The 27,983-nt window shown below is 48.0% G+C and overlaps 1 protein-coding gene across 18 annotated transcripts in view; it reads right to left on the bottom strand.

Moving 5' to 3' along the window:
* CBFA2T2 (CBFA2/RUNX1 partner transcriptional co-repressor 2) overlaps window positions 1-27,983 on the bottom strand; it is a 60,409-nt gene that overhangs the window by 25,768 nt on the left and 6,658 nt on the right. For 3 of the 18 annotated variants that reach the window (XM_085557952.1, XM_085557951.1, XM_085557944.1), the window contains exon 1: window positions 11,659-11,970. The exons of 13 other annotated variants lie outside the window; for them this stretch is intronic. The gene's annotated coding sequence lies outside the window, so the exon portion shown is untranslated. Of the gene's footprint in view, window positions 1-1,617; window positions 1,638-11,658; window positions 12,047-27,983 lie in introns of those variants that run through there. 2 more of the 18 variants (XM_085557948.1, XM_085557947.1) reach the window with 2 other exon arrangements.

A 27,983-nucleotide genomic window follows, 5' to 3' on the forward strand; every position in this document is an offset into this window, starting at 1 on the left:
CCTGCTCCCTGCTGAGCTGCTCCAGGAGAGCACTGCAGGTCTGGCACTCCCACGCCTTCCCCAGGACAAGCTCTTCCCAAGGGACTCCTGCAGCTTCTGCACTGTGAGTCTGGTTCATCCCAAAAGTGATGGTCACCAGGTGAGTGAGCCTTTTTTCACTGCCTGGTGGTTTTCGTCCCAGCTCACGGTTTCAGCAGGAAAAGCTGTGGGAAAGGAGAGCATTTTCTAGCCAATTCCCTAAGAAATTTAGGAGATGCTGAGAGGGATGCTGTTTCTAGGTCAGCACAGTGAGCCCCTTTGCTGAAGGCTTCCCACCAGCAGCCCCACTCTGCTCACTGCAGGATGAATCCCTGCCTCTCCAAGGACAACCATTCTGGGAGTTTCCTCTGAGAAAAGCATCACACCAGCAGAGTCCACTCCACTGCCTGGTCCGTTTTTAACCCCAAGCAGCTGAGGGATGGTGTGAGATCCCTTATCACAGTGCTAGGTGAGCTCAGATCCCAATCCCACAGCTCCTGGCACTTGAGATCCTGCCCACCCTCTGCCTCTGCTCCCACGTAGCTGCTGGGAATAAGTTTGGCCACATGCAGGACAAGTTCCTACAAGGATGTGCAGGGTCTGTACAAAAACTCCCACAGATTGTTATAAGCGCAGCAAGGTTTACTCCTGTTTTTGTCACCAGAGCACCCAGAAATCCTTCAGCCACAGCAGCTCCTTCAGGAGAGACAACCTTGTCTGTGCAAATATGTCCTTTCCCCAGGCATCCCTGAGATCCAGTGATCCCAGTGGTCCTGCTTCACTGGGTACAACAAACACAGGCACTGTCCATGACTTGGACAGGTCCCCATCCCACACTGACACACCCCAGGGATCTGCACAGCAGGGCAGGGACAGCCTGGAGCACCTCAGAAGTTCAAGCAACACAAGGAAAAAGGGGAACAGCCTGAAAATCATTAAATCTTTAAAAATAAAAGGATGAATTCAAACCCACATTAAACTCACCCAGTGACTCAAGATTTGGGAGCTTTAAACCTGATTACTAAAGACATACAGTACGAATTTAAAGTCAAGCTTTAAAACCATTTAAGAAGACATCCCTCTTGCTGTCCTCCATCTTCCAAACCCTGCTGCTTGATGGTTTGGTCCCCAGCACTATAAATGAACCTTAAAATCAGCACTGACCTCAGAAAACAACCAGTACTGAGCAAATCTGGATTTCTTAGAGCATCATGAATATCACTGAGCACAGTGATCTGGGCTAATGGGAACAGGAATAGCAGGTCTGGGGTTTAAGAGTAGGGGTATCCAGTGAGTAGAGAGTACTCCAACTGAGCAAAGCACAACCTGGAATAAAAAGATCTCTGCATACCAGGCAGACACAAAGCAGCAGTGCTACCAGCTCAAGCACCACCACCAATAACTGTAAATAACAGCAATTAGAAAAAAGCAAGGTCACTTCTGAAAGAAGTGAGATCTCAAGGCAGAAAACCACATTTAGTCCATAACAACCAACATGACCACAGGGAGCCACAAATAATACCAAGGACACCCAAGGCTATTACAAAAGCCTATATTAAACTAGGAAAAAAAAAAAACAAAACAAAACTAACAACAAACCTGTTTGTTAAGCACAGACAAGGTACAAATCCTGACCATCTGGAGAAGAAAGCAGTCCAGAAACTCATAGTCAGATGGGCCAGTTTAGATGAAAACAATGGTCATTTTAGCAAAAAAACAAAACAGAAACCAAATCCAGTGCAAAACAAACCACTAACCAAGTTCTACCACAAACCCAAAATGAAGCAATCAAGGAAGGATACAGAAAAACATCCCCCTTGGGTCCCTGAAGTCATACCATTTCCAAATATAAAGCAGACTCTTAACACAGAATCTCCCTTCTCCAGATGGAGGCTGAAGAGCAGGAGCTCATCACTGCCAGCCAGCCCCAGGACTAAAGCTCCACCAAACTTTATCCAAAATCGGGCAAGTTGTCCAAGAAATCATGAGGAACTTGGGAAAGATTTGGGAAATCTCTTTTATTCTCATTATTTACAACCTCCTACAAGTTCCAGAGGGGACTCCATCCCTCTGTCAGTGTCTGCAGGGAAGGGTCACAGCAGGAACGCTGCTCTGTGGGGACAAGAGGAATGAGCAGGAACTGATGCCCAGGAAGTTACACATGAATGTGAAAAACTGCTTTACTCTGTGGGAATGCCCAGGGAGGGCAAATATCTCCCTCACTGGAGGTGTTCCAGAACTGTCTGGACACAGCCCTGTGCCACATGCTCTGGGATGACCCACCTGCTGTGGTCCCTTCCAGTGTGACCCACCCTGAGCTTGTGTGACCAGGAGTGTTCCTTGCCCCACAGCCAGGCTGGCTTTCCCAGGCAGCCCAGGCACTGCTGCCCACAGCAGCACCCCTCTCAGTGCCCTGCTGATATTGCTGAGGTAGCCAAGCCTCACTAATGACTCCCCAGCTCCCTGGCTCTGTGGAGAGCTCACTTCATTCACTTGGGCGCTAAGTGCATTCAGTGCTGCCCAGCTAATAGTCTCTGCCATCACTGGCACACACAGGAGCCCTGCCAAGATGACAATTCTGCCTCTTAAAAACACTCCTCACACCACTACACAAATGGCTCTTCCTCTGTGCCCCAAGCCTGAGCAGCTTGTGGGAAATTTCCACCATCCCCTGGAACTGGAAGCACAGGAGGAACATGCTTAGGGGTGTGTTTTGGAGGGGTGTGTTTTGGAGGGGTGTAGCACCTGGAGCCCCACGAGCCAGCATCCCCTGTAGAATCCAGGCACAGAGAGATCAGGATGGACAGGAGAACCATCAAAGTTCAGTGTTTAGAATCATGGAATGGTTTGGGTTGGAAGGGACCTTGAAGATCACTCTGTCCCAAAGCCCTGTCCAACTGGAACACGAACACTACCAGGGATGGGGGATCCACAATTTCTTGGTCTGTTCAAGTAATGATCCCAGCAGAGATGAGTGCACAGCAGTGGCTGTTTCTGTGTGCCTCCTTCCCCTCCCTCTCGTGGGTAGCAGAGATGGAGAATTTCCATGGATAACCTCTGGAGATTCAGTGATGCACAGGGACTGGAGAGGGAAGGCTGGCTCAGCTGCTGCTGCCTTTGCTTTCAACCCATCACACAGCACAGACAAGGTTTTACAATTCATCATTCTTAGGGGCTGTCCTCAAGTAGTGACCACTAACCTGCATTAACCTGCTCCCCATCAACTGGAACACAGGTTAAGACAAAAACCCAAAAACCTCAATTGTCAAAGTTGTGAGACCAGGGCACAAAACAACCCAGCAAGCCCCCAAATTTGTTCTAAACTGCCATTTTCCTTCCCTGGTCACAGCAAAGCCTGTGACACTGTGCCTATAAATTTCCTCTAATGATGCAGCAGTGAGGCAGAGCCCCATCTGTGCCTGGGCACAGGTGAGACTTTTCACTATCGTGTAAGTGCAGCCTGCCTTTCAATTACACTCACAGCCCATTAGGCAAATTAGATTTGCATATGAGAGGATAACTAGAAAGTCAAGAAATAGGCCCTGAAGGAAAATACATTCTATAAGCTACATGTCCCTGGGAAGATGTGGACAGGGAGTTTGCTGTCCAACCCTGTAGAGCTACTTGAGGTTTTCCTGGTGTCCAGGTTTCTCTCAGCACTGGGTTTGAGGACAGCCTCTCCACCAGGCAGAACTGAAGCCAGACAAAGACATTTGCGTTCCCACCTTCCTAAGAAGATACCCATTTCTGCAGGGCTTTGCATCATTTGCAGGTTCTGCCTTGCAGTATGCTGGAAAGGAGATTAAAATACTACTGGTGTGAGAGAATTTCAATTGATCCCACCTGGGTTTCAATAATACATCACTGAACTACAGAATTATTTCCAGCACCCTAAGAAGGTCCAGGGGGACATGATACCCAGTGGTATGGCATTACACAGGTGTCCCATGTCACTGAGGACACTCATGTGGACTAAACAGTTCTGCTCAGGTGATTCTGAAGAATTCATCCGCCTGCACACACTTGTTTTTTTTTTTTTTCTGGTGAGTGTATGCAAAACAGAGACAACCTAGCTCATCTCCCAGAATCCAGATGGCACTTGCAAACCTTGTCTGTGTATCAAATGTTGTTTTTTAGATCAAGTGTCCCTGGTTGACAACACAGAACTTCACGATGCTATCTTTAGAGAGGCTTCTCTGCAAAGAAACACCCTTGGAGCATACGTTGCAGGAATATGCTAATGTGGCAGGGTGTTTTCAGCGGCCACAAATGGATCTGTTCCTGGGAGCTCAGACACCCCACAAGCAGCTGAGACTGGCTGGAGATGAAGGGTCACCCAGCTCCTATGGAATAGATGTACCAACAAGTTAAAAATCGCAGAGGGAGGTTAAGGTACGCCACTGGAGAGATGCAGGGTGAGCTCACAGCAAGTGCACTCACACACAAATGATGATCACCCAAAAAACCCTGCTAAAAGAGTGAGGGCATCTCAAAACAAACAGAAAAATCAGAGACTTCCCATTCCTTGACTTCTTCTACAAGTTTAGAGATTCTTACCCTGTTTCCTGTTCAGCTAACTGCAAGGATCTTATAAAAACCCAATGATTTTTCTTCCTCAAGGTCTTCACTTCCTCCTCCACATTTCATGCAACGATAAAAGCAGAACATGCAAAGTAAGTTCTTTAAAACCACCCCATTAATAAAGAACAAAACTCCACAAAACTTGCAACTTCACATATTCCCAAAACGGTCATGTTACCTTCAATGAAAAAAAATGGTAGCAGTTGTCAAAAGAAAACACCAGCACCCCCTAAAAAACCACCCTGAGTTGTTTTCTAGTTTTCTCAGCTCCAAGAACAAGAGTTGCCACCTGCAAGTGAAAAAGCAGAAAAATGGCCTAAGAAAAAAAAACAAGAAAAAACAAAGAAAGCTGCAGAAACAGGTTATGGTACAGCTCAACCCTGGGATCAGAAGGTGACACCAACAGCACTGAGGTGGCAGAAATAACCCCTCATGCCCGCTGCTGAAAAGAACATTTCAGAACACTGACATCAGGTAAAGCAGCAGCTTTTGAAAAAAGAAAGTGATCCAGGAGGTAGCTCCTTCCATATTGCAGGCGCTCACAGTAAACACCATATGGCCTGTTAATTTAATTAGGGAGAAGAAACCCCCTAAGTTTGAGATTTGACTTTGAAGGGTTTAAAACAAGTCTGAGGAAAATCACTCGAGATATTCCATGAGCTTGCCTTGCCTCCTTCATCTACCTTCTGACCTGCTGTACCTGGTGGCTCTACCCAGGCTGCAGAGCACCCCTAAGAGCTGGGATTTTTTAGAAGTCCACAACCTTTCCCACCACTGCACCTGCACAGATGCTCCACAGGAAGAGCTGGGTGGTCCATGCCAGGCAGCCAAGCCAGGAGAGGTCTGGATCAGGGAGGAGGGATGCGCAGTAAATAAATCAAGTACTACAGCTGAACAATATTCTCAGATAGCAACCAGAATTTTTATTTTAAATCCTCACAATCTACATTGGCAGGTCCCATGTGTCAAAGACACGATGCAGCTCGTGCTGAAGGTCAGCCTGACAAATGGTGGAGCACCAATGCTGAGACACAAAGCCTTAGGGCAAGTCCACTCCCCAGCCATAAGTAAGTTTGCATCTGTAATCTTGAGATCAACCAACCAAGCTCCAGCTGTCCCTAAAGACTTTTGTATCTGAGCAAAGTCTCAGTGCAGTGACTCTGTTTGCTGAATAAAATGTCATTCTCCATTATGGATAGATCTTCCATGTCTCTGTGAGCAGAGAGGGGCATTTCTAGGATCATTTCCTGCATCTGTACCATGATGGGACACTGCAGTACCTCTGTAATGCTGCCCTGCCAGGTCTCTGCTCTGACTGCTCAGTGCATCACCAGCAGGAACAAGAGATATCCCATGGAAGTGGCTGCTGGGGCACCATCAAGAATGCAAAGCCACAAAAGGTGATGATTCCCTGAGGAATGGTCTCCCAAGCTGGAACAGCTGAGGCTTACGAGGCTCTGGTAGGGCAGAGCAGCCCCTGAGGCCCAGGCAGCAGCAGGAACATCTCCATGGTGCTCCAAGGACCACCATCCGCACACAAACTGCTCTGGCAGGAACCTCCAGCACAAACCCCACCAGCACAGCCTCTGGGGGTCCAGCTGGGTGAGGGAAACACAACACTTCTCCAGAGAGGTGTGACCAACCAACCTCAGGCCTGGGTCAGGGCTTTGGCCCCCAGGCTGCTTGGACAGGGGCACAGAGGGAAGCTCTGCCTGATGCCTCCAGCACGGGCATGTGCGGTAAGCACATTCTTCTCTCTTTCAGGATTTTTCATAGAGAAGAACAGAGGAAAAAAAGAGAAAACAATTTCTATTTCTGCTCCTTGTTTTTCCTATGTAGAATGTGTTTGGAGAATTGTTAACCTGGGGTGACTGCTTGATTTGATTCTGGTGAGGATTGTTTGAGCCTGATGGCCAATCCAACCCACCTGGGGCTGGACTCTCGTGAGAAGGCCAGGAGTTGTGAGTTAGATATGATAGTTAGAAAAAGTAGGTTTGTAGTTTTAGTATCCCATTTAAATAGTATATTAATGTATTACAGTATAGTTATAATAAAGAAATTATTCAGCCTTCTGAACTGGAGTCAGACATCAGCATTTCTGCCCACCGAGTTCACCTGCATTTACAATAGGCATGAGCTGCCACCCTCCTCTACTCCAGCCTGGCACAAAGTGGGTCAGGGCTGCGTGGGCCCAAGGCACGTCACAGGACGTGACCCAGCCGTGTTCCCCAGCGTGCCTCTGAACAGCGGGTGCATTTCCCAGGCCCAGGCAGGGCAGCAAGGGATGCTCCCTCCCTCCTCCTCTTGCCAACTGTAGCCCATCTTGTGCTGAGGAAAATCCAGGGTGCTCCATGCCAGTACTATGCCAGGGGTTATTTTAGGAGATTTGGATTTTCATGGAACCTGCTGCCCTGTAGATAAATCATACCAGGAGAAAATCACATTGCTCTTAGAAATTTGTAACCTCAGTTGGCATGGAGTTTCTCCTTGGCTCCTCTCAATAGCTGACTACACTCACAAATTAACATCTCACTTGTTTAATTATGTTTTCCTTTCCTATCCAGACCTAGGCTGGGATCTGTGTGTCCCTTTAATAGGTGTGTCACAGCAGTATGCCAGAGTTTCCCATCTTCTAGTTAAAAAAAACCCAAAAAACTAAAAAAACCAACAAGCCCAAACCCAGATAACAAAACATCTAAAGCCCAGCAGACTTCTTCCTGTTAGCAAGGAAACCTCCTCTCAGGACACTGGAAAGATTTAATTTACTACCAATTGCCCTCTGGTTATTTTACATTTATGGGGTGGGGGCTGAAGAAAGGAAGAAAGCAGAAAGGGTGTAATTAGCTTTGCTTGTAAAATGTTCATCCCAGTTGTAACAGCAACTGGAGCCTATCGGGGGCTTAATAGATTTCAGGGTTTTGTTGAAGCTGAAGGGTCTGTGTGGGGCGGAGGGAAAGGCTGGGGATAAAAAAAGGGTGAAAAAATATTAAAAAAAAATCAATAAGTGGATCCTACATCTTGCTACAGCCCCATATGGAAGTAATCAAGCACAAGGGTGGCAGCTGGGGCCAATAACAGTCACCTGCAGTTGAGGGACGTGGGGGTTTGGGATGGGTTTTTAATGCTAATTTCCTGGAGGAACAATGCGGGAGCGGCTGAATGGGGAGCAGCGGAACAATGGCTGCACCTGGCGCTGCGGGCAGCGCAGGAGCGGCAGCGCCCGCCACATCTGCTCGCACAATGCCCGCTCCCCCTGCAACAGGTCCGAGCTGCAGCCCTCCTCATCCTCCCCTCCGCCACGGCTGGCGACACTTTTGGGGCTTTCGAGGGGTTTTTTTGGTGAAAGGGATGGGATGGTTACGCGGCATCCCGCCGGCAGGTTGCGGCATCCCGCCGCCACGGACCAGGCGAGGAAGGAAAATTGACTCTTGGCTTTGAAGATCTGCAAGTGTTGGTTCTTCTAAATGGTTCTTCTGGCCACCTGTGACTGTCCTCCTTCAATACCCCAAGTCGTGCTACAGCCACCAGAGATGGGAATCCTGTGGCCGGCAGCGCGCTGAGGAAATTCAATACGCATTATTCTAAAACCTCAAGCTTAGCTTATAAAAATGCCACTGCCCAGCCCAATAAAAGGCATGATAGTTACACTTTAAAATGCTTTGAAACCTCTGAAATTGCTATTGTCCTGTCGGACATAAGCTGCTGACACACAAAGCCGTGCTAAGGTCAAGGTCCTGCCTCAGAAAATTGCTTGCAGATCCAGGAACTGAACCCAAGCCTCTCTGTGCTGCACTTTAACTGTGGGATCACCACTTACCATTTCTTCCTGGCTGCTGCTCCCGCTCTAAACAAAGGTTTTTCCAGCCGTTCCCTGAACGCTGCATGAATTAAGGCAGTCTCCCTCATAAAAATAAAAGTTGAACAGACTCCCAGAGACCTGCAGTGACGCTGCCCCCAGGGACTGCTCTGGAGTGCCTGTCGAAACACATTTCATACCTAGCTCCTAACAAGCAATCAGATATGGAAATGGTCACTAGATAAAGGCAAGCTTATAATCCAGCCCAGAACAAGTATGGATAAGCCAGCTCTTATAATGGGAAAAAACCTCAACAGGCAACAGATTATGACTGTCTTCTGCTCAGATTTAAAAACTAGCCAGCATTCACTTAGATCTGCTCCATGTGCCCAAGTCCTCAAATGACTGTGTTCAGCTCTCCAGCTATACTATAAACCTCACACATACACATCAAACAAATCTTGCTTTTTGTCCAAACCTTAAAAAAACAGATCTGGAGAAAACAAGAGGCCACCTGGCTCCCCCATCCCATCCCGTAACTGTGAGAGAGCGCTGCCTCCTGCTAAATGCTGCTGGTGGTTACTGCATTTATGGGTCAATTTGGAGACTGGAGGGCTGATTGACTTGAAAACTCAGCTCCTGCAGTCAAACCACACAAACCTGTCCAACCACTGATAACCTCTACAAGCCAAACTCCACCATGGGTGACGCAAGACAAAGCTCTGTGAAGCAGCAGTAAAATCATTTGGGACTCACACTCAGTGCGACAGGGGAGGCAGCATTAAGTGGAACCCCACTCTCTTGGGGACCCTGGTCCTGTAAGACTCAGAAGAATAAACCAGAAAAAACCCCAAACCCAATAGCCTGACCCAGGGTTCACGTGAGCAAAGCTCCATTTGCTTTGGCAGGTTTAAACAAGCCTCTGCAACACCAGCAGATGCAAGTTGCAAAAATAGCAGCATCTTGGAAGTAAGCAGGGGCTGTGGCTCCAGTCCCTGGGCAGAGCAGAGCCTGGCTTGGCATTTTCACTATTAAATGGAGTTTCTGCTCTTCTCCTCGGGGCATTCCCTGTGTAATAGAGTTCTCAGATTAACGATTTATTCTTCTTGCCTTTAGCAATTCTGCTCCTTCCTCAAACCCTTCAAAATCCTTCTCTTGGCTTAGCTGCACTTTCCTGTTGGCAGTCTTTGCTCAAACTGCCTTTGCTTTACTCCTTTTTCCTTGTTTCCCACACTGGAGTCTCTGAGTTTTGCATTATTTGTGTGTTTCTCTAACTGCTGGATGTGCTGGGCTACCTGGCTGTGAAGGGCACACAGTCATTTAGGTGAAACCTAGGTAGTTCCAAAAATCAGACAAAACATTTTTTCTGTATTAATAGTAGAAAATCATGTAATCCAGCAGACAATAGTAGGGGGAAAAAAGTGTCTTCACCCGGATGTCCTGCACCATTTCTATAACATTATTAGGTAAGGCAACAGAGTTTCAAGCCACCCTCTTCTCCAAAATACAACCACCTCTCATCTAAGCACTCGGCTCATCAGGCACCCTAAATCCTTTTTAAAAATAAAGGAGCCTGAGGAAAAAAGGAAAGTTTCCTGCTTTGAGCAAGACTCTACCAAATTAGTTGTTTAATGGCCAAATGGTGCTACCCTGATGCTGGCAGAACTTCCGTTTGCTTAATCAGGGCTCGACCCGCAAGGAGACCACAGGAGCAGCTGCTGTGCTGCCTTCACAAATTCGGGAAGTCTCCAGGAGAGCTGCAGCAGAGCAGCACAGCTCTTTGCTCCTAGATATCATCACACCCTCTTATGGCTTTGCTGGACATTTTTGGGGTTTCACACTCCTTTGTGCTGGTGCACTTTGAGACACTGAAGTGCACACCCTCCTCCTGCCTCCTCTCCAGAGATGCACAGGAGGTGTGTTTGGAGTGTATCTAGAAGCAGGCTTATAATATATAATATTTTTAAAAGCCTCTACTCAAATGCTTACATGCTGCAAAAGAAGGAAAAGCTTAAGGTGGCCCATGGAGTGGCCAAACTGGCCGAGCACAGAGCTGAAGCCCAAGCACGCTGCTAGGGAGCCCAGCCAGGCTCTCCCTCAGGAAACCCTGTCATTTGGCATGTTTAAAGCTAACCCGGACAAAGCAACACCAGAAGGAATTACCCTGCACCAGGCAGCCCAGCAAATATTCCTCTCTCTTTTTCCAGCCTGACAGCAAGCGATGCTCAGCCACATTTCAGCTCCCCAAACTTTGAGTGCTGATTTTGGTGCATCTCCTGTGGCTGGGCAGGATTTCTCCAGCACATAAAATGGATTAAGTATCATTCCACAGGAGCCGAGTGATGTAGGGGGCAGAAAAAGCTGGTAATATTTGGGGGAGCAGCTTAAACATGCAACAGAAGCATCTCTACAACAAGCTACACCAGAGGGTCAGAGGAGTAATTCCAACTGCAAAAGACAGGGAGAGAGCAAAAGGGCAGGTTTAAACTAAATATGCAAGATCCAGGGATTACAATAGAAAAAGAGAAAATACAGCCCGTCTATAGCCTGACAGTGAAAATATATAGGGGAGGTGTGTTCTGGTATCACAAGATTGATCTGAGAGATTTAGATGCTGGGAGCATCAGTTGCTGCTCAGAGTGCACAGACAAAAAGGGAGCAGCCTCTGACACAATGCAGAGAAGCCCTGAAAACACGGGGGAAATTAAGGAAATTTGGAAGCCAATGGAAGAAATCCACCTCTGCAGTTTTCAATCCCCCCCCCGCCACCCCAGCTTCAATACCGGCATGCAGAAACCAGAGTAAACCTAGGCACAGCAGAAAACCACGTTCTGCTAAAACACACAAAACCCTTCCTGCATTGCCACTTCCCCAGAAAACGCCAAATCTCAGCTCTCTGCTCAGGGGTGGGGGGGAAGGAAAAAAAAAAATAACCATTCCATAGCAACCCAGAACGAGCTGTACCGCAGCTCTCCTCAGAGAGAGTTTAGTGTTTTTTCAGCTGCAGAACCCTCGCATGCAGCCGGCTGGGCTATTGAAGTTTTCCCCAGCACTGCAGAGGACCGAGGCAGGGCTGGCAAAGCGCTGCGGCCGCCGCTCCCAGCCTCTCCCCGTACCTGCTCCCGAGCTGGAGGCTCTCCCCAGCCCGCCTGCGAAAGCCGAGGCGCTCCCCAAACCTTGCAGGGCTGAGCATCCCCCCGAGCATCCCCCGCCGCCCCGGGTACGCCGAGCGCTGCTTCAAAATAATCCCTTTCCTTGCTTACCCTAGCCAGCGAGGTTGCAAGGATCCAGCTGCTGTGCAATACACCTCGTTTCTTTCAAACAGAAAGAAAAGCGCTCTTCCTCCTCCTCCTCCGCCCGTGATCTTCGAGCGCAGCCGGAGCCCAGCCTGCCTTCTCCTTTCATTAGCTGGACATGTGTCAGGTCCCGCACATCTGCGATTTCTCACTGCCTGGAGCCGCCTGTCCGATTCCAGGGAAACACAGATGGATCCCAGATGGGAAGGTCCTGCCAAACAGACCAGCTCTCCACCTTGCCAGAATACCCAGCTTAGAGGCACACACCCTGGGCTCCCTGCCTGCTCCTGCCTGCGCCGCGCTGCTGCCAGGCTGCTCGCCAGCTGATGTCACCAGGCACACACCTACCAGCGCCTCGCCGCCCGCCTGACATTAACTTGTTAAATACACCCGGTTTGTTTATGGCCGGCACAACAGCGAGGCAGCGGCAGGAGCAGCTCCGCCGCCCCCCTCCCCAAAGCAGCCTTGTGCGGCAGCGGGGGCACGGCAGCCTCTGCCTCAGCCCTGGCTTTGGAAACCGGGATGAGCTGGTGGGTAAACCGGCGGATTAATTTTCCGAAGGTTTCCCCATGCACGTAAATCTTCGCTGCAAACTCCACCCCCCCCCCCCCCCCCCCCAGCAAACCCAGTGCCAGAGTTTGCGGCGCTGGAAAACTGGCATGTGTTAGCAATTAGAAGCAACAACAAGATAACAAGATACTGATGTTGCAAGGGTACCAAACGCGGACTGGAAAATTCAAAGGAAGAGCAATTAAATGTGTAACATACTACCCGGCTCGAAGAGGAAGTGTTAAAGGAAAATGTAAATCTGAAATGTTTTATGCCGGGAGTAAACTCCACCAGAGATCTCAGAGCAGCGAGGGAGGCCCGGAGCAGGAGCCCACTGGGCAGGACCACATTTGAGCATTTTCCTCCTCCCATTAACGCACAGACGTGGCTGCTGTGCCACCTACAAACCTCCTGGTAATCCTGACAGGCTGCTCCCCGAGGTGCGGCGTGAACAACAGATATGAAGGAGGCCCCTGACTAATCCCATCAGGCCGGCAGCATTCAGCGCCAGCCGGGCGCTGGGCAAACACGGATTTACACAACAGCATTCCTGGCCACGTCCCTGCCTGCCGGGGGACTGCCCCGAGCAGGGGCCATCACCCCTCCAGACTGCCCAAACCATCCTGCCCCACACCATCCCACTGCCAGCTCCCCTCAAACAGCCCCAGGAGGAGAAGCAGTGTTTGCATTTTGCCTGCAGACCATGCACAGGCACATTTTAAGATCTCAGAAGGGATCCACTGCTTCAGTCCTTACAGCTTAACAGGTTCAGATCTTGATCCTTTCCAAACCTCTGCAGTCAACAACACCTCTCTCTCCAGCTACTTTTTTTGAGAACCAGGGACCTCAACGCTTCCCCAGCCAGCAAACTAAGAGCCTGACACTGCTCAAGCTGGGGGATGCTGCTTTTTCACAAGTCCAAAAATCATACATGCCAAATTCTCCACAGTTGGTGTAGGCATGACAGGATTGTTACTTGTTCACAGGCAGCAAAATGCTCCTTTTTATGGAATTCCTAGTGCCCTGGCAGGCTACTGCTAACTGCTATGTCCATAAACCTTCTGGAGGTACTGTTCCCTGGCATCTCACCTAACCCTTCACCCTGGCTTCTCTGCTGCTTACTCCTAATTAGTTTAAGGTACCTCTGCTTCCCTTGGGAGGGGGAAAAGGCTGTAAAGGGAGAAAGCTGCTTTAAAGGAAGCATTAAAAAGCATTCAGCAAGCAGGCACGGCATGAGTCCATGAACACAGGGGCCACGATCTCCTCCTGCCGAGGAGAGGACAGGCCTCCCAGTGTAGGCAGGATGCTGCATGATAATGGGGGGGCAATTTGGGCAGGAGATTTTTGGGCTGTTGTAGGAACACATGGAGCTGCTACTTCCGTGGCTGGGCAAACACATCACTCTGAGAAGAGCAGCCTGGCTGCAGGCAGAGGGAGCACAGGTTTACAGCAGCTCTCCCTCCAAACCTCACCCAAGAGCAGCAATTCCACATGCTTCAGTTAAGAAAAAAGAAGTGAATCACATTGAAGTATCAGCACACAAACACCTGGAGCATCCCAAGAGATGATGCTCAGGCAGCAAAACAGGTTGGGAACAGGCAGATCCAACAGTGCCTCCCAGCACCCCAGTCCCCACTGGAGGGGCTGCTGGAAAGGCACATCAATAAAACATTCAGGTTCAGAAAGTTCAGCTCGCTGGGGCTTCTGACACTTCTGATGGAGGTTGCGCAAAATAGCAAAGCTCTCAATATTTCATAAGCTGAGATGGAAAAACCATCTCTAAATTACACAATGAAGGGAGGCACAACCCAAGCATCTCCACCAACAGCAGAACTAATAAAGTTATTTTCCTATGGACTTCATCTCATGGTTGGCTCCCTGGCACCTCAGGCTGTGAGGTCCCCAACAGGAGCCATCCCTGGGCGGGTCGTGGTGACAGCAGTGGCTCTCATGTGGATTCTCTGACGTTTTCTAAGAAGCAAGCTCATGTTGCAGCTCTGTCCCCAGTGGAGATGGCACCAGCAGATGGATGCAGCCCTGTGCTCCCAGCGTTAAGAATCCAGCATCAGACACCGCTGCTGCCTGTGCTGCCCTGTCCCACCATGGCCAGGCCAGCCTGAACTGGGCAGGGAACTCAAAAGCTGACTTTGGTGTGAGTGTGACAGAGCAGGGCATGCTCTGTGATGAACAGCAGACGCTCAAGAGATGCCACCTGGCATCTGTCAGGTCCTTGGGTCAAAGCCATATGAGAAGTACCCTCAGAAGGCAAAGGGGACATCCTGGGGCAGGGATAATGGGACTTTATATGAAATAGGTAACCAGCACCAGGTGTTCCCTTGCCTGCTTTTTTTAACCATATTTCAGTTTAAGGACCTGAAAAGCTTGTAACCCTTCACACAAACCAAAGCTGTCCACAACTGTGACAACTGGGTTCTAACTACCCGTTGTCAACCCACAGCCAAATAAATCACTTCAATGTTTTTACAACCTAAAGCACTTTGAAATGTCAAGAACTCAGGTCACTGCAAGTATTTTAAGTATAGTTACAATGACTTTATAAACCTTTATGAAAAGGCACACAACTCTTCATCACTGTGTCCACAGCCCAGTGTCTAAAACTCCACCATCCTCAGGGAAGACATCCCCACTTCTTGTTAGGGAGGCAGGAATAAGCCAGCCCTCATGGCTCACCATTAGAGTAAGAAAGACAAATGCGTGCTTTTGGGTTCTCCAGGTATAAAAAGTATGTACACCAGGGTGCCCTGAGTGGAAATCATTGCCCAACCTTCTTTGAAAAGCTCATGGATTGTGTCTTACATATGATCCATGTGCCTCAGCTCACCCAAACCATGACCTATCCCTAAGCTCACCACTGGCAGAGGCAGGTCCGTGAAGTATAGAATCACAAAATCCCAGAGTGGTTTGGGTTGGAATGGATTCTACAGCTCATCCCATCCCACCTCTGCCACGGGCAGGGACACCTTCCACTGTCCCAGGCTGCTCCCAGCCCTGTCCAGCCTGGCCTTGGGCACTGCCAGGGATCCAGGGGCAGCCACAGCTGCTCTGGGCACCCTGTGCCAGGGCTCCAGGTTGCTCCAACCCCCATCCAACCTGGCACGAGGAGTCCATCCACATGTCATCTACTGACCCCTCTCACAGTTCCCAAGAGGCTTGTCTGCTCCTAAATATGCACTAAAGCAGATTTTGTAGCCCAGACATCACCAGGACAGCAGAAGGAAGCAGAAGTGCAGGCAGCATGGGGAGAACTGCTCTCCCCTGCTCACCATGCTAATCTGCTTCTGCTTTCTTCTCCTGGGAATGTTCCATGGAAAGAACGATGCAAGCAAAGTTTGAACACTGGGAGCTATTGATACCTGCTGCTCAGTGTGGTTTCTGAGGAAAGCTAGGAAATCTGAAGAATTTTTCCAGTTTGCAGTGGAATTTTTATGCCTATCACAGCCCGGTGCCACAGCGAGCACAAGAGACCTGAACTGCTTCTGATTTCTCTGCTATTCCACAGATACTTCACGATGTGCCTTGGATTTATTTTTTGCCTGCTGTGTTCTTACCTCAGAAAGAAGCTTCACTTAAATTCAAGGCAACCCTGGAAAGCCTTTGCCTTTTTAAGCTGACCACTTTCCATTGCACAGAAAAATAAATCCAAATGCACTAAAGGCAGCCAAAGCCATTTATCAGGCTAAGTAGAAACCGTAAATTCATGCTAACTGGAATCTGATGGAAACCAATTGGGATCCTCCTCCTCCAGGCTCAGGTCTGGCAGGAAAGTCAAACATTTTATTGCCTTCTTTATGCCTTACAAGACAGTGGAGCCAAGAAGGGGCTGCTCCCTTTGAAGCGATGCTGGTGGAGTTACAAGGGACACTCAGTGACTTGAGCTCAAGCTCAACTTCCAAAACAGAGATTAGATCTCTCCATTCCTGGCAAATTTATCACATTTAACAAACATCCTCTTTTCAATACATCCATTATTTGAATTAGCACATGGCAGATTATGTTAACAAGCTTAATTTGTCACAGAATCGTGGAGAAAGGTTTGGATTGGAAGGGATCTTACAGCTCATCTTGTCCCACTCCCTGCCAGGGACACCTTCCACTGTCCCAGGTTGCTCCAAGCCCCAATGTCCAACCTGGCCTTGGGCACTTCCAGGGATCCAGGGGCCTCCCCATCCTCACAGGGAACAATTCCATCCTAATATCCTGTCTAATCCTGCCAAGGCACACCCTCTTATCACTTCTAGACCCCTGTCCAAAGTCCCTCTCCAGCTCTCTTGGAGCCCTGCTAGGCACTGGAAAGGGCGCTAAGGTCTCCCTGGAACTTTCTCTTCTCCAGGCTGCACATCCCCAGCCTCTCCCCAGAGCAGAAGAGTTTCTGCCCTCAACAAAATCCAAATCCAATCACATTGCCCCTTCAGGAGTGAACATGAGCAGTGTTTGGCTTTTGTGCCATTTTGATCCTCCTCAGAGAGGGAGAAAACCACATTAAAAGTTGGCCTTCACTGAACTGGAAGAATTTTACACCCAGAACATCCACAATCAGACATCGCCAAAAAAATCCCCAAAACAATCAGGGGGAGCAAAGATGCAACAAGGAGTTAAACTCAATCTGAGAAAGTTATTGAAACGACTCCTGGCCACCCATTAAGGGAGGGGACACACATCACCTAAGCACATGATGCTTTATTCTTGTGGCCACATATGTAAAGAAAAAACATGGAGGAACTGATGTCCTATGCAAAAATATCCCCTCCAAAACAACAAACCAATTCCTAAATCTAACACCCTTGCTCTGATTAGAAATCCAAGCTTCTGTAGCTGTCACGGGTATTTAAACCAAACACAGAAATATGGAAAAAATGAGTAATCCTATTTGGAGAGAGAGTAAAATCCAGCCTGCAGAGGATTAATTCTAGTCCAACAGCCCTGCAGCTTGACAGTATTTTCCAGATCAATAGCAGTGCCATTTGATTACAGAGATTTGTTCAAATACATACATCCACTCCCCTCCAATTGTCATTTCAGTGATTCTCAACTTTAGTTGCCCAACACCCAGACCAGGAGCCTTCCTAGCACTGGAAGCTGTGGATGGAGCTCTGCTGCAGCTCTCAGCCACCTCTCCACTACTTTAGAAAACCCAATTTGCTGACTGCATCTGACAGCTTTGCCCCACTCCTTGCAGGACCATCCTCTTTAGCACCTGTTTATGGTGCTAAAGGCTTTGGAAGCCAAAATCCTCCCTTTTCCAGGTGAGGTGGTGGCTTTGAGAGCTGAGTCCTGGATCAGGCACCCTACTGCAGGATCACAGTGCTCCTCACCACCACAAGTGGAAAACCATTTGCAATCAAGAAAGCACAGGTTAAAGCCTAAAAAAGCAGCAGCAGAATTTGGATTTTTTGCCTCATCCAGGGGCCACTATGAGTAATAAAACGCATGTGATGCATCCTAATCTCCTTCCCTACAGCAGGCTCATTACATCCCAGTTTGCTTCCAGCACCTCCCTCCCCTGGTGCCTTCCCTGCCACAGCTCTGGCTCTTCCCCTGAGAATGGCTTTTCCTTCTTTCTCTCAGGCTCTATTAACAGAAAGAGCTTTTCCTTCTTTATCTTGGGCTCTTTTTTTTTCCAACTTCACCCTGAGCTTCCTTCTGCTCCAAGCCCTGGGACTGCACATTTGTAAGGGCTGCTGGGGTCTGCTCCTTTCCCAGTGTTTCAGAGGAGAAAAGTGGTACCTCCCCACCACACAGCCACCCAAGCAGGGTTCTTTTCTCATTAATTAGTTGTCACTAACCTGGTAACATTGATTAAAAATATCCAAATTCCAGTCTCCCTTAAAAAAAAAATAAATCCCACGTTGTTTTGTTTATGACACCCAGCAAAACCACCATCTGTGGATTTTAAGCAAGGCTCCCCAGCAGCATCCCAGTTTGTTGGCTTTGCAGGTTTAGCAGTGAGCAGAGTTCCTTTCCTTCTAACCAACCACAAACCCCACATTTCAAACCTGGATTTTGCTAGTTTTCCCTCCGTTTCCTTTTTACCCATTTTTCTTCTCCTGCTCCCCGCTGACCCTTTAGACCTAACAAACGCTGGCTTTGGGGAGCGAGAACAGAAGAAAGAGCCCAGCGCAGCCCTTTGCGCCTGGCCCGGCATTCCAGCGCTGCGCTCCCGGCTCCACAAAGTCTGATTTAGGAGCACTGCTGGGAGCTATTAGTTTACGAAAGGCCCAGCACGCCCACCCAGGCACAGGGAGGGCCAGAGGCTCCCCTTTCACCGCTGCCATGTGCCTCCCATCCCGGCCGGAGCGCTGGCAGGGCACGGAGCCCGGGCAGAGCCAGCCCGGCCAGAGGGCAGAGCAGAGGTCAGGGGCAGGCTGGACATCGGCCACAGCCCCGTGCTGGTTCATTAATGGCATGTTCATTAAGGGCCTCCAGCCAGGCTCTCCTTTTATCCTGCCTGTTGCTCCTCGTTGTTGTGTCCTGTACCCACTTCTTCCTTTTTGTGTCCATTACCATGCTTTTCATCTCTTTGTTTAATCTGCTTTTTTTGCCGTATTTTTGCTTCCCTTCACCACTCTCTGCTTCCACCATCTCCAGGCTCCTTGTCTGCCTCCGTCCCTTCCCCAGCAGCTGATCCTGAAAATCATCACTGTCCTCCCAACCATTCATTGGAATCTGCTGAGCAAGCTCAGCCACCTGCCCAGGTGTCTGCTACCTGACCCTGTCACCCTTCCAGAATTAAAGCATGCATCAGCCTCCCAAAAATGTGTGCCATGGGGAACTTAATGGTGTGCTCTGCCAATTCTGCCAGACTTTGGCCAGCTCGTTATCCCAAAATGCCTGGTGTGGATGTAAGACAGAGTTAACTCTCCAAAACTGAAGATCAGCTCGGTGGTGGGAGAGGCAGTGAGAAAGGAAAGGGGAAAACAAGCAAATGAAGCATCATTTTGGAGTCATCAGGGTTTTGACATTCTCCAACTGGCTTCTATTAGCATTGCATCTGTTTGGGTGCCTGAAGGAGAAAAAAAAAAAAAAAAATCAAAGGAAAGACTCATTTCCAGAGGTACAGAGCAATCATCAGGTTCTCTGTGCTTCCACTGCCTCTGGAGTGCTTGGATGCAGCTCAAGGAGGACCAGGCACAGTGAACAAGGACCTGAAATTTTATTACTTTCCCCTCCTGCCGGAAGCAGAGCCTATTTGCAGATTTACAGCTCGTGTCAACAGGAAGTTCGTGTTTACAAGTTTCCTGGAAAAAAAGCCAGCATTCCTGTCCTCCACCACAGCCCGGTGGGAACGCTGCCTCGTGAGGGAGTACTCAGATGGGTATGGGAGACAGGAATGAGTTTTGGCCATGTAAAACATACAGGCGAATAGATAAAGCCATGAAAAAAAAAAAAAAATATGAAGAGCAGAAGGAGAACAGTAATTCAGCAATTTGGTGGAAAATGCACAGCAAGACAGCACAGCCGTGTCTGGAAAAATACTTTTGTAGCATCTGGGATTCACACTTCAAAGAAGCAGAAGAATTTTAAGAGGATGAAAAGCTATATTCAGGCTAACATGAATTTTTCTCTTCTGGCCCAACACTCTATCATTCCCATTACACTGTTCCTCCAAGAGTCACAGCCAAGCTCAGCTGGTCACACCGGGGTGGGCCCTCCTCTCCCAGTAAAGGCATTAATGGGACCACAATGTGTCTGGTGGTGCTGCTGGATCCCCCAGGACCTGCCAGGATTCATCCATCCCCAAGGTCAACCCCAGATGGAGCTGAGGACATTGTTTATTGCCTTCACAAACTGGAGCCCTGGGCCTGAACAGCCCTACCTTGTGAAACCTGGATTTAAAATCTTCCCCTTTCATATGATTATTTTAAAAACAAATAAACAAAAACCAAACCCACCAAAAACCAAAACTGAAACCAAACAAAAAAAACCCCACTATTTGTTCCAAAATTACACAAATCAAGAGGACATGAGGACAGCCAAAGGTCAAGCAGCCAGAGCTCTACCAGGATGCCAAAGACCCAAATCAGTAAATACTTATTTAGGCCACGCTGTACAGTTTAGCAAAGACAGATATGGAGTGCTTAGGGTGGTATCTGATCTCCTGAGAACACACTGCTCCCAAGGAAAGTTTCTGTCTCGACAGATGGACATTTTCCAACAGAAGGATGATCCAATCACAAGATCCCTCTGACACAAACCCATTCAACAACACACAACAGGTAAAAACCGAATCTCAAAAAGCTACACTTTGCTTCACCCTAGAGAAAGGGCTGGAGAAAACCAGGCAGACAAAGCACTCCACCCACCCAGCCTTTCCACCTTCCAGCATCTAACATGCAGCAGCTTGAAACAACTGAGCTAAAAAGGAAACTCAGAACTGATGCAGGCATCAGGTTCCTCCAACACCACCACAGCTGTCCCCAACCCTTGCATCCACAAGTGTGTCCAGCAAAGATCCAGGGTGACACCCCTCACCCAGAGCTGCACTCATTCTCTTGAGTGCTCTTTCCACACCAACCAGCAGCACTAAGAACATAATTCCTGGTAGAATCAGAGAGATGGGGAGGAGAGCGTCATGAAAAGGTCCCAAAACTTATTTTTCCACCCTAAGTCCCTTATCAGGAAATCATTACTGAGGAGCTGCCTGCCCTAGATCCAAGGATTTCACATCCAGGTGTCAGCATCCCTGTGCAGGAGGATGGAAACTCAAAGGGAAGATTTTACAATAGGCTGAAAGGAACATTTGCTGAAAGCATCCCATCAAAGCAGGCAGGTGTCTTCTACCCCAAGCACTGAACATACTTGTTCAGACAACTTCAAGAGCCAGAAGAACCTAAACATCTATATGGTGAAGTTAATTTCCATGCACAGAGCGGAAAAAGCAAGAAAAGAATTACCTTCAATTCAAACCTCAGGTTTACTAAACTTGAAACTTCAAAAGTCATCAAAATCTTCATTTTCTACATCATGCGTTAGATTAAAAAAACCACAAACAACTCAGGGAGAAAAATAAGAAAGAGACATCTCAACTTAAAAAGCAATAAAAACCTGGAGCAGGAGATAAAAAAGAAAGATTCATCAGCAAAGCTCCTCTAAAGTGGGGTTGGAGTTGATGGCAGAGGCAGTTAAACTGCAGTATTCTGGAAAGATCTAATTTGATTTGGCTGTCACTGCTGAGGGAAAAACCCAGCAAAACTAAAGCAGCTCAAACACATTTATTTCCTCTTCATTTCATTAATGCTACCCAGGGCTGTGGCCAAGGTGAAGCTGAGTTTATTACCTCGAGCTTGCTCTGGGATGTGCTCTGCCCAGGTGAGCCAGCACCTCCCAGGGCTGCTCTTAACTTCTCCCAGCTGTGTTTTCCCTATGCCCCAAACATCTCCACCTGCTTCTGCAGATGGAGCAGCTGCAGCTGAAGGCAGACACCTGGTGAGCCACAGCCCTGCCCTGCTTGCAGGGGAGATCAGAGTTACAGCAGCTCCTGCCCTATTTAAGGCCGTATCAGGGTTGTAAATTGTGTTTGTGGTTAATAATCTGCTCCCTTTGAGCCCAGGGAACCTGAAAAGTTCAGCTGGGCAGCTTTGCACTGACCAGCCACCAAAAACCTCCCAAAGGTGTGGAAAGGAGTGCTAAATCCAGCACAGGTCCTGCTCAGAGTAGACCACCACTGGGTGCTCCAATGACTGTACCTCTACAACAGCTGCATTTCTCACACACCAGCTTTGTGCTGCACCAACCCAACCACACAGGAGCTGCACCAGGTCCCTGAGGAGATCCAGGCTGGCAGGAGGCTCCCCTGGGACAAAGGAAGGAAGATCTTTGTCCTGTTCACTGCTGATGTCTGACCTGGTGAATACTTGGAAATTCACTTCTCTAGAAAACATTTGACAAACACTCATCCTCTAGAGGATGTCATGATGAGCAGATCAAGAGAAGTACAAGGATTGTTTTTTAAGGGATTTTTACAGCAGTTATTTCAAGTTAACACTTCTCTTCAAGTCAATACTGCAGTCTGAGCAGGCTTTTAGTCCAACAGCTCATTCTCGTTGGAGACTCCTTACAACTAAGCAGCAGTGTCATACAACTACCTGGTTAGCAGTGCTGCTTCAGCATTTCTTTGCACCATTTTCCTCCAAGCTCTTGGTCAGTGATGGTAATATTAATAATATTGCTATTAAGAACACAAATATTAATAATATTTATATTAAGAGCACAAGGGTATATAACTATTAGACCATAACCTGGAGAAGCAGACAGCGCGTTAAAAAAAAACAACCCAAACCCACTTCCCAACAAAATCCAGACATTTATAGTCACCAAAGAACCAGCAAAAGGAGCTGTTTGTTACTTAGTAGTAATTTTCAAGTGATTTTACCTGACTTTGGCATTGTAGTCACACAGGAAAAAAAAAAATCCATGAGAAATGCTCAAAGCCAGGTTGGATTGGGCTGTCCTTGCCTACAGAAGGGGTTTGGAACATGATGGTGTCTTTAAGGTCCCTTCCAACCTAACATTCTGGGAGTCCATGTAATAAAATGCTGGGGGAAAGGGAGATAATTTAAGGGTTAAATTAAGTCTTGCAAGGCCAAACTAACAGGAATCAGTTCCAGAAAGCCTGCAGGGTCAACTTGTATTGACTACAGAAGATCCTTGTGCAAATTAAAAGGTTTCCCTGCCTGTTTGTTTCAGCATATGGAAAAGCTGCAAATTCACTCCCTGAGGTTCTCACTGAGGAGGCTGTTAAATGCCAGGACGAGTCTCAGGACTGAGATATTTGGATGCTAAGGAGTGCTGGAGGTGCAGCCTGCTGCCATTCTCCCACGTGTTCAGGAGTCAAGTCAAATCAAGCCAACATTTGTAAAAGCCCCTCCTGGGCCCCATTTCCAAACACCTGCATCCCTGTGTCTCCTGGGCCCCCCAACTCTCCTGCTTCTCAGTGCATTTCACTATAAAAATGCACAGTGCCTGTCTTCCTCACCCATGCAGAACACCTAATCCCAGCAGGATAATCCTGCTTTAATGAGAAAACTATAGGACCTTTGATAAAACCTATAAATCTTATAAAAATCCTACTACAACATTCCTTAGTCTCTGGGACTGGATGATCGACATCTAAAATGAATTTTGCATGTGGCTGTCTCAAAGCTGTGGAAGGTAACACGTGGCAGGGAGAGCAAACTGCTCCCTCTTGCTTGTAAGACATCATAAAATCTGTAACAGTGCTGCAGGCAAATTTCCCATGCCTCTGGACATGTATGCCACTCCATCACCAAAACACCTCACCCTGTGCCTGCCACAGGAGACAGAGGACACTGGCATCTCCCACTCCTTTTCTCCAGCTCACAGCACACTTCCCCAAATGGGAATGGCCATGATACAGCTGACCTGCCCCAAGTCAGGGGCTCCAAAGGTCCAGTAATTTCCTGCAGCCCAACAAAGAGCTGGGAGATGGCAGGAACTGTGTCTTGGGCTGCAGCACAGCTGCTGAGCTCCAACATAAACTTCAGAGCCTCTGACAAACTGGGAATCTGTGTCAGGTTTTGTATGACAAAGAAAAGAAATTATTTGAGAACAATTCCTCATTACAACTTCAGGTGTAGAAATCCACAGACGCTTTTTTCTGACCTCACAAGACCTTGCTGCAGCTCCAGAGAAGAACCCAATGAATTGACATTTCAACACTTTCTTTTCCCCTCAAGTACGAACACACAATTGCTGAGAAAAAGCAGTGATGCTCTGACCTGACACGACCAGTCGTGTTGAGGGATAATTCCTGTGCTGTATCAGTGACTGGAATTACCAGGGCTTTGCCAACAATTTAATGAGATGGAAACTCGTGCTCCCACTGCCAGAATTTGTTTGTTGGGCCATAAACTATTTAGCTGCCCTGAATATTTTGCTCCTGTGTTATAAAACAGGTGTGAAGAGGTGCATCTCCATTCATGGAGCTGCTGCTTGGAGCAGCAGAGCCTTTTGGACAGATCTAAATTCCTGGTGTGCTGCATGTACTCAGGGAGAGCTGTCCACTGGCTTGCCCTTCACCAGAAGAGGCTCTCAGAACCTGGATGGGGACGGGGTCACACCTGCCCAGAGCCCACCTGAAGCTGGACCAGATCTGAGTGGTGCTGCCAGGTTCTCCAGAGCTTCCTGGGCCACCTCACACCAACAGGAGCAGCAGCAGGACAGTAAAAATGCAGTGCTGATGGAAACCGAGGCAATCCTTATACATGCATAAGGGAAAAGGGGAGATTCTATGCCAACCAAACTATCTTGTTTGGTACCTGTAAGACTGAAGGAAAGAATTCCTGCATGGATCAGATCCTGGTCTTTGGTGCTCTACTGTCCTTATGCCACCAGGATAGTCCCCAGCACTGATGGAGGATCAAGATGTGGTAAACAATGTCCAGGAGCAGTGACTGAGCCTACCAGTATTTTTTTCTGAGCATATTTTACCATAAAAATGTAACTAATTTAATTCCATTAGTGTTATCTCAAACTTAGCTTTCTTAATTAAAGGTACAGGGCTCAAGGGAAACTGCTATAACTATTAAATGGGAAATAAAACCTGATGAACACAGTAACTGTGATGACTGAAAACTTAAATAAAACTGGTAGAGGACAGAGAAATATCTAAAAATCACCTGCTCAACAGTTTGTGTGCTCTGATAGTTATTTACCTATTCACAAGCACAAAGAGGTTTTATTCTCCCTCTTGCTAAAATCAATGCCACACAGGAAAAAAAAAGTGTTCTTCAACAAGACAAATATATTCAAGAAGAAAACAGTCAGACAAGCACCTGGGAATGTTTCTGGAGTACTGCAGTGCAAAACCAAGACTCTCCCTCAGAAGATTCCAACAAATTAACTTCTAGGTGCTCAGCATGCCTAGATAAAGAGGGAAAACCAAGCTCTCAAAGAAAAAAATTCATCCCCTGGGGGGTTAAAAGGACACCACCAGTGTACTCTGGAATGTGGAAACTCAGGTGGGCCAAGGGCAGTAATCTAAAGTCAGGTGCTCTGCAGCAGAAGGGTGAATAAACACCAGAAAATGGATGCAGGTAACCCACCCACAATTCCAGTGAGCTGATTTGCAGTGGCTGATCTGGGAGCCACAAGAACAAGGCACTGCCACTCCTGAAGCAGCACGGGTCAGGAGCTGTGTCACACAGGCAGTGCCTCTCTGGAAGAACATTCCTGAGGACACCACGGCTTCCCAGCACCACGTAAAGTACAGCGTGTCCCGTTACTCACCACGGAAGGTGATCCATCAGCATCTGTAGTGTGAAGAGGGAGGCAAACAGCAGAAGGAAAGCAAAGTGCTAGAAAGAATTCCTGGCTAGAATTTGCTGCTTTAAATCTCCCCATGAACGCAGGCTGTGAGTTGCAGAACGACACACTTGCACCGGGAAAGCAAAATGGGTACAAGGCTCCCATCCAACTTGGATTTAATGGCAGAGAAGATAGATCTGCTCTTTGAGAAAAATCCCAATTGTTGATTTCTATTTTGTCTGGCGAAGGAGTACAGTATTCCTCCTTCCTTCCTGCCAAAAGTGGTGGAAGTATGATGTGCTTTAAAGTAATTACAGCAGCTCATCCCCAGAAGTGGCTGCATTTCAAACGAGGCAGGAGATGCACAAGTGGGGAGTGGCTGCTCCCAGCTGAATGTTGAACCTGCCTTCAGACCTGGGGATGAAAAGGTTCTCTCCAAAACAAGCCACCACATTTGCTTCTGATACCTGCCAAATTTGACCCCTTCTGGTCTGCCTAACCCTGCTGCACTTCCATGGATGGCTGGAAAACCCAGGGCAGCGTGGCCCAACGTGGCACCTGTGGGCAGGACATGCCTTCCTACAGGGACTCAGTTTGAGCCAAGTTTTTTTGAACTGGTATCTCTCTGACTCCTCAGCAAAACTTGCAAACATTTGGTTGTGCCAACCCTGCCCCCCTCTAAACACTGCAGTATTTGGAAGTGTGAAGCATTTTCATTATTGGTAGAACAGCCATAATTATCCAAATAAAACTATTACTATACTGGGCCTTTGATCATAAATAGAACTTAATGGATTTTATTACATCCCAGGAAGCAAGAGCTACATAAGAAAAAGTATTGCTAAATGTCTTTTGCTACTACCTATCAATTTCTCCTAAACACTGAGCACTTAAGAAATACCCAAAGAAACACATTGCTCCTACTGCATAACCATTGCAAGTTCCCCTCTGAGCTCTTCCCCTTTAGCCAGCTCGCAGGGGACGTTTCAGCAGCTGAAAATTAAAGGGTCACAATATTGAGCCTTCAGGTATCAAGTTCACAATGGAAATAGCAGCTGACACAGAAAGGGCTCCGCTGAGCACGGCGGTGATAATTCTGTTGCCTCGGAGCTGGAAGCAGCTCACTTACACAAAGTTTGTTATTTAACTCAGCGAGGAACGAAATAAAATGCCACAGCCATGGATTTATTTCTCACACAGCCTCTTTCAAATCATGCTCCACACTGGAGATGTGCTAGCAGTGAGTCTTTAACTCTGGCTGCAGTATCCTCTCAAATCCAAATAGTGCTGGGGAAGGCAGTGATGGCCTCAGCAAAGGCTGTTTGTCCTACAAACCTCTGCAAACTCTTCTGCTGGAGCCTATCTTCCAGAAAACTTCACAGGAGCCAAAGACCACTAGATGCCATGGGTCCGTAAGCAAATGACAACAAATCCGGGATGTCCAAGAGGCACCATGGAGAAGGGCAGGAACAAGGAGGACTTGTGTGGGAAAGCCAGATATGCCAGCTTCCCCCTTGCCCCTGCTGACACAATGCAGGAAAAGCCACCCTGCCACCCCCGGGGACTCCCCACCTGGCCCCGCTCTGTGGTGACAGCCCAGGCCTGCTGCTATCTCCCAAACAGATGCATTTATTCTCCCGAGAGCCTCCCACGTCTTATCTAGCTGGCAGTTTCCAAACGTCAAGCGCCAAGTCCGGCTAAAACCACTTTAAGCTCTTTTAGGCAACAATTCCTGAAAGCGTTTTGGCAGGGGAGCGAGGGAGGCGGGGTCCCCCTGCGCTGTCCTGCCGGGATGGGCACGGAAAGCAACCCCTGCACCCCACTCTGGAGATGCTGTAAACAGGACCTGGCACAGGAATGGATGTATAGTTTACAGAGATGCCTTGCTTCAAGCAAATTTGCCTCTCAACACATGGCCAAACTCTCACGCAATAAATTAACTATTTGGCAGCCACCGAACTAGCGCTGGAGCCAAACCAATTAGGGTTTAATGTGATCCCAATTTCCTATTTCTGAGACGGGGGTCGAACAGGCGGGGGAAGAAAGGGGAAGAGGAGGGAGGGAGAGCAAAGTAAATCCCCTCCTGGTTTATAAATCCTTGCCAATCATCCCAGATAAACCTGTCACCCACAGCTCTAAATCTGTATTTGCACTCGCGTGCTCCGAGGGACATGGTGGGAAAAGGCGCATCGGACGCAGCCAGCCTGACTCCCGACATGTGTTTTCCATACTTGGGAAATTCAATCATTTAAAAAATATTTACCAAGCTTTGTCTTTAATTAGAAAAACATGACGACGGATAAGGCAAGTTATTGTTTCTAAGCTAGAAATGTCAGAGATCCTCATGATGTCAGAAGATAAACCCCATCAGCGATCCGTGGACCCGCTGCCAGGGCTGCAAATGTTTTGAGGTTTTTTTTTCATCTCCCCTCAAAGTTCAGCACTTTCCAGTCACAATT

The sequence above is a fragment of the Lonchura striata genome, chromosome 20 (assembly GCF_050655825.1).
Source record: "Lonchura striata isolate lonStrDom1 chromosome 20, ASM5065582v1, whole genome shotgun sequence".
Taxonomy (NCBI): Eukaryota; Metazoa; Chordata; class Aves; order Passeriformes; family Estrildidae; genus Lonchura; species Lonchura striata.